Source organism: Lissotriton vulgaris, chromosome 7 (assembly GCF_964263255.1).
Source record: "Lissotriton vulgaris chromosome 7, aLisVul1.2, whole genome shotgun sequence".
Lineage (NCBI taxonomy): Eukaryota > Metazoa > Chordata > Amphibia > Caudata > Salamandridae > Lissotriton > Lissotriton vulgaris.
This window is the reverse complement of record NC_141695.1, coordinates 267,394,977-267,402,058: the sequence shown is the minus strand read 5'-3', so window position 1 is coordinate 267,402,058 and position 7,082 is coordinate 267,394,977. Positions and strand designations below refer to the sequence as shown.

Sequence of the window (7,082 nt, the reverse complement as noted above, 5' to 3'; positions counted from 1 at the left end):
TGCAGATTTACAATAACTGGTTTTTCCCCAGGGATGCGCCAGTTATTGTGCACCGCAGCTTCGCCACCCATGGTGGGCCACATTTACAATGCGGTACAAAAGGGGGGTGGTGATGAACGGAGCATCTGAATCAATCAAACACTCACCCCCAATCAAAAGATATGGGTTTAATCCATCACCGTTCTTTAGCCCACTCTGCCACCCCAGTTCAGACATGGCTATGTAAATGTGTAAATGTATAGGCATTTATATAGTGCACTACTTACGCGTAGGGTCCCAAGGCGCTTCGACCGCTGCGAAACCCTTCCTGGCTTCCCTGAGAGATGGTCCCTTTTTTTTTTTTATGGGTATCTCCAGGGTGAGACCAGGCATCCCCGGCGGTCTGGTGGGGCCTTAGTGAAGATGAGGCAAGCTAATGCCCAGAGTTGCCGAGTGTGAACGCTGATCAGAGTGGGCACCGAGGCGAGAGAATTATCGAGTCCGCTGACCCTGGTCCAGAAACCTGCCGCGCCGGGAATCGAACCCTGGTCCCGGGCCGTCCTCTGCTCTCGGGTCTGCCGCCTCAAACCAGTGAGCCACACTACTTCACTAGTATGCAAATCAGTCTGACCCTGTTCCTCATGGGAACAGTCCAGCCCGAACTGCCAAGCCATGTCTTCCCTGAACCGGAAACAAGCTTCCGAGGACCGGTTTCTGGCATTCCAGCCGTCTTCAGCCCGGCTTGCTTGAATCCAATGGCAAAGTGAGCAAGGGACTCACGTCTGAGCATACCCTGCCTCCCTTATGGCGGCAAAAAGCGGTACAAAAGGAGGTGGTGATGGACGGAGCATCTGAATCAATTAAACATTCACCCCCAGTCAATAGATCTGAGTTTAATCCATCACCGTTCTTTAGCCCACTCTGCCACCGTCCATCACCACCCCCTTTTGTACTGCATTTACAATGCGGCACACCATGTGACAAAAACGGCACAAATGCGTCACGCATCTATGCCGTAAAAGCACCGCATTGCTAGATCTGCGTCGCAAGCGCAACGCAGCTCCAGCAATGCTCTGGGGGGCCCTATCTCCCCAATGCTGCATCAAGCCTTGCGCCTACTTCAAGCAGGCGCAGGGTTTTGACGCAGCTTTGGCCTAAAAGTGACTGAGTGAAATCTTGCAGATTTCACTAAGCCACTTTTAGGAGGGGTTCATGCGCAGGAACGCCCTCCCGAGCGCCGGAACGCCTCCTGATGGAGCAGGGCTTTACAACGTGACGCATCTCTCAGATGCGTCACGTTGTTAATACCCAGCACCATTGCGCATCTTTTGTGCTGCCGCTGCGTCACAAAAGTGACGCAACTGCGGCGCGAAAGAGGCGCAAGTGGCTTGTAAATCTGCCCCATAGTGCTTTTACTACACTGTAGCTGCGTAAAGGGCCAGAAGATGTGTCTCCAGTGACCATGTGTGCCTGTGCCTGTGTTACAGGCACACATGGTCACTGGAGACACATCTTCTGGCCCTTTACGCAGCTGCAGTGTAGTAAAAGCACTTTACATTTATCCAATGAGGGAGCACTTACTGGATTAGCCAGTAGAAAGCACTCCAGAGCAAATCGCAAAAAAATCCGCGATTTCGCGGGAAAATTCACGAAATTGAGGATTTTTTTACAATTTTGCGGGGAAACCTGTGAATTCGCTGCACGCGAATTCGCAAATTTTGCCCATGCTTAGTTATAACTTACACACAAGGTACTCAAATTCAGAACTTTACGTTAGGGGTACCGTGACATTACATCACTAATGATGTGCCAAAGCACCCACATGTACCTGAAGCATTAAATGATAGTCCAACGCTCCAAATTTGGTCCAGGTGGGGACTAAGGATGCATCAGGTCCCATCATCCACATCACCCACCTGTGTGAGCTCCCGGGCAGTGCCGCAGTCTGGACGTGCTGGGAGGGGCGCAGAAGCCACAGCGTGAGCTGGCGGTCTCAGGAGGCAGCTAGACAGCCCGCTGCAGAATTCAATGCACCGGGGACATCCGCAATCACCCGGGAGCCAGCCGGGCGAGTCACGCACCACGCCAAGAAACAAAACTGGTCCGCCAATAGGAGCGTCGCTGCGACTTCCTGCACGTCTCGCACACTCCGCTGCTGCCCATTTGTCGCTCGAGCCACCTGTCCCAGTCGGGCAACGCTCTCTGACCCAGGAGGGTGAGGCCCTTCCCGGCTGAGGCAAGGTGCGTGCCGCTGCAGACAGGTGCAAGAGGGCTGGCCGCCGTACTGTCCAAACCTTACCTCGGGTGAGGAGGGTGTATGGTCAAGAGCACTCCCTTCAAACCATGTCGCCGGGACAGAGAGGGCGTGTGTGCCATGCAATGCCAATCGACCAAGCCACAGCAGGCGTTAAACTTGAATTTGTTGCCACATTTTAAACGCCTTTTATTCAGAGCGTGAATTTAGATGCTCCTTGCCTGCGCGCTAATGCAACCAAAATTGCATTTGCTCAGTTACCATATTTAAGGATTATTCCGTTTACCTGAAGGCTGCAGTTTAGACATATTCTCGGTCTAACTTCGGCCAGTATCAACGACGGTATCCATCCTCTCCCCCAAAGTATTCCAGGATTCTGGGGCCCGAGCCCCCCTGGCCAGCCATGACAGACGAGCAGTGTCTCTCAGCTGTAGATTCAACACCCAATGGGGGCTAACTCTCTCTGCAGGAAACCCAGCTACCAAGTCGCTTGCAGGCTTTCACTGATTACACTAAACACATCTTGAAACATCAGCTTTCCTTTTAGCTTATGACCTCAATTGGGTGTTGCGCGGGCAAAATTTATATTCCAGACAATATTAGTATTAGCTTAGTGACACCATCCATCTTGGGTTAGAATTTCCAATGCAATATATAGATAAGATTTGTATTGCTTATTGTGCGCAACACATAGGCAGCCTTTTCTTCTCGTTATTGACCAAAGTGTGGGTTCTGATTGCTGCGGCTCGAATGCGCACATCATTCTGACATGGCAATCAGTCTTTGATGAGATGAGGCTATTGGTGCGTCCGGATTTTCACAAAATAATGAAAATGTATTTACAGCCATAGAAAACAAACTGTGTATACTGTGCCAGTTCTCAGGTGATCACATCCTTGGTACAAGTGCTCGCGTGGCAGGAGGGGGGGGTGATAGACTGCGCGATTCACTTGCGGGAGCGTTAATTACTACCATCTTGTGGGGCGCGCTCCCGCATGTGAATCTCCTGACGTACGCGCGTTGCCATTGAAGGCAATGGAACGCATGCATGTGCTTGGCTGAAAAGCCAAACCGATTGGAAAAGGTCTTTTTGCCTTCGCAGCGCATTCGCACTCCGAAGGCGAGACCTAAAAAGAGCATTTACAGGCTCATGCATCAATATTGTATTTTGCGATTCCTTAATTGCGAAAAATAAGGAATCGCAATTAAGGAATTGCAACCTGCAATGCATCAAGAAATCTCTATAAAAATAGCGATTTCTTAAAATTCCTTAATTATGATTCTCTAATTGAGAATCACAATTAAGGACTACTTCCCCATCCATTAATTATGGGCCTAGAGGTCCATAGGAATGAATGGAAAGACATTCTTAATTTGCAATTCACCATTAAACATTTGCAAATTTAGAATGCAATTTCAAGGGTGCAGGGGTGTCCACCCTGTTGCACCCTGAAATCTGCTTAGGGGTACATTTTGCACACTCACATGCCTCAAGGGTATGTGTGTGTGTAAAATGGAACTTTGAAAAATGCACATTACCATGAAGGTCAACTTCATGGTAATTCGCTCCCCTTATTTGCGAATTCGCAAATTTTAAAAGTTTGATGCATTGCATTTAAGGAATCTCAATTTGAGAATCTCAATTTGAGATTCCTTAAATTGCGACAATTACTAAAATGTTAATGCATCCCAAAAATGGGAATTAAATTCGCAAACGGACGAATTTTGCGATTCACACCGTTTGCAAATGCAATTTCCTTTGATGCATGTGGCTGAGAGCACCTATTAAAAAGGTTATACTGAGTATAAAAAGCAGGAAAAGGAAATTGATTAATAATGGCTGTGATCTAACAACATAATCGATTATGGACGATAGAACGTCAGTTCCTAAACCTTACTCATGTTTAAAACGTCTATTTCCCAAACTTCTCATCTGTGGGATTAGGACTTCTACTTAAGCCACTGTTCATCTTTTGGATACATTGGTTCCTAAGAAGGAATCATAAGTAGGTGGCCTGGGCCAGAATATGCTGTATGTCAGTCTACTTAGATCTGCTGGCCTTGCCTGGGACAAAGAGGAAGGTGGCTTATCATTCCAACTAGTAGCACTACTTTGAGTTTCATCATTGTACGTATATGCATACTAACCGGATTTATTATTTTTCTTATTACGAAATTCTTTAATACAGAGGAATATCACACTAGATTTTAATTAGCACGTATAACAGATACAGTTTCATTTTGAAATCACAACAATTTATTGCAATTGTACTAAAATACACTTTTCACACCTGATTGGAAGGATCTATTGAGCTCCAAGTCTAGGCTTTGGGTGCAAGAGGGCAGCCTTTAGGAAGCACACATTTACCAGATTCTCCAGACCTAACATAGCCTTTGTTGCATGTGCATCCTGGCACACATTGTGTTGTGCATGCTACTGCTTCTTTATAATTTTCACAGGTGAGCGGACATGGAGAGGCACATTTAGAATAGTGAGCATTGGCGGCGCAAGGACATGTACTCTCAGGTACACATTGACCAGAATTCAGGACATATCCTTCTTTGCAGAAGCATCCATTAACACACATTGCTGGGCACATCATGGCACTCCCCATGTTGGCCACGTCCTCGCAGGTTTTCGGACAGCTGCTGCCGCAGGTTTTGTACTCCATGTTCTTTTTGCACTTTTCTGCAATGACAATATGAGGAGAGTTACAGGATTAATATTGGCCATATATGAAATGCGACACAGCAGCCTAACATTGGAACTGGTATCTTTAAAAATACTACACACTTAGGCCATATACAAAATGCGACCCAGCAGTCTAACATTTAAACCTCTAACTTTTAAAAATACCACACATTTCCATGCATGTACTATGAGGTATCTGCTGCCCAATCTTACATCATCTGAAGCAGACATGCAGGGAATCACAAAGATGTTTTGTGCAGGCCTGGGCATGGGAAATGAAAGTATCCAACAAGTAGACAATAACTGCCAGAAACATTAGAACAGCTACAGTGCTGCATTGTTGGGTACGAGATAACTGCTGCCCCTGAACTCCCTTTGGCCTAACGGTTCTTTAGAATGTAGCATTCTGGTTTATATCCGAGCTTCAGAATTTGAAAAACAGCCCCCCTTCCTAAAGCCATTAGGACAGACATGTATACCAGGTCCCATTGGCTTTCCCAAGCCTTCTTTACGAACTTCGGAGGAAGCATAGAGAAAACTACCCACATACCTGTCCTGCATACGGATGCTACAAAAATGAAATGTGGGCAAGGCCAATAAGTTGGGCTTTAAAGTGGTAATGCATGCAAACAATATGTGTACATTCCCGTGTTTGCATATATTACCACATCACGTGTGTAAGTAAATACAGGGCCATATTATCAAGAACGGCAATAACATTATTGCTGCTTTGGCAGTAGGAAACTGCCTCTAAAGTGGCGATAAGGCGCTTGATAATATGCCCTTGTGAATTCCCATAGAAGACGAGGTTTGATGTCCTTCACACCAGAACCTGGGCTTCTATGGAAATTCGCAAGGGCATATTATCAAGCTCCATATCGCTGCTTTAGCGGCAGTTTCCTGCCCCTAAAGCAGCAATAATGTTATCGACGTTCTTGATAATATGGCCCACAGTCTTTACTTTGCTATCACCACCTATCCTGACAGCACTCCATGACGTAGCTTACCTTAATCTGAGCATGCTGCAATTGATAAACTGGGGCAGGGATACATTTCAAAACAGATTGAGTTTATTTGCAATAGGTGGCCTGACTTTGTGGTCAATTTAATATGATCTTGCAATGGGCGTAAGTGCTCACAGATATTGATGAGCCTTCTATTGTATCTGATGTTACCTTTGATGTATATTAAGTGATCATGTGGATACAGTACTATCCGGGAACAAAAAGAAAGCCGATTCGAAGTCATAATGCAGAGCAAACATGGAAAGGGGCGACCATTCGGTCCCCCCGAACGTATGGTGGAGTACCACGATCCCCCCGGGAAGCCATCTTGGGCGGGAGGCGAGTCTCGGCTGGTATGCCCGAAGCGGCGTAGCCGGGGCGCGCCTTTTCCCGCCCTGGAGTGGGTTGTCCTAGACACGGACGCGACCGGCCACGCCCACGGAGGCTGGCGGGGGCGGGTTTACGCCCGCCCTGAAGACGGATAAAAGGAGCAACAAGCCAAGAAAGCTTCCTCTTGTTCCTGTGCTCTGAAGCTGCACCTCCCCGCTGCACGTGAGCTCGAGACGGAACGAAGAGCCAATTTTGAGCGTGGTAATCTTTCTTTTTATCTTACAGATACTCCGTCTGAGAATGCCCAAGAAAGTCGGAAAGCGGGTTGGTACCGATCAGATGCTCCGCATGCTCATGAAGGAGATAACCGATTTGAAGAAGCAGATGGCGGCTAAGGACGGGGAGGGAGGACCGAAACGGCCTTTGCCGGGAGTAGTCCCAGGAGGAAGAGGCAAGAGGTCCAGAAGGGGGGCACTTGGGGGGGAAGCCCCGGTTCCCGATATCCCGCTTGAAGAGCCAACCCCGGTGCCGAAAGAGGGGAATCCGATTCCCGTGGTGGTCACTCCCGTGACCGAGGAAGATATGCCTCCCGAGTTAGCGGCACAATTAGCAGCGTGGTTGGGAAAGGATAGCGAGGGCGCCACGGCTGACGACGCCCGGGTGTTAATGAGACAGCTCCGAGAAACTAGGGAGGCTGCGAAGGCACCATCGTCTGTTACCCCGCCGGTTCCGGGGGCGACAAATGCAACAGGCCCCGGTTCGGCGGCAAACGCAGCTTCTTGTTCAGGTAAGCGGCCATTGCCGATCGCGGGGGAGGGGGCTG

At 48.2% G+C, this 7,082-nt stretch overlaps 1 long non-coding RNA gene across 1 annotated transcript in view; it reads right to left on the bottom strand.

The window, feature by feature from the left end:
- Positions 1 to 4,856: 4,856 nt before the first annotated feature.
- Positions 4,857 to 7,082, bottom strand: part of LOC147701357 (uncharacterized) — a 36,842-nt gene continuing 34,616 nt past the window's right edge. The window contains exon 4 of the long non-coding RNA XR_015297175.1: positions 4,857 to 4,922. This is a non-coding gene — a long non-coding RNA (uncharacterized LOC147701357). The remainder of the gene's footprint in view (positions 4,923 to 7,082) is intronic.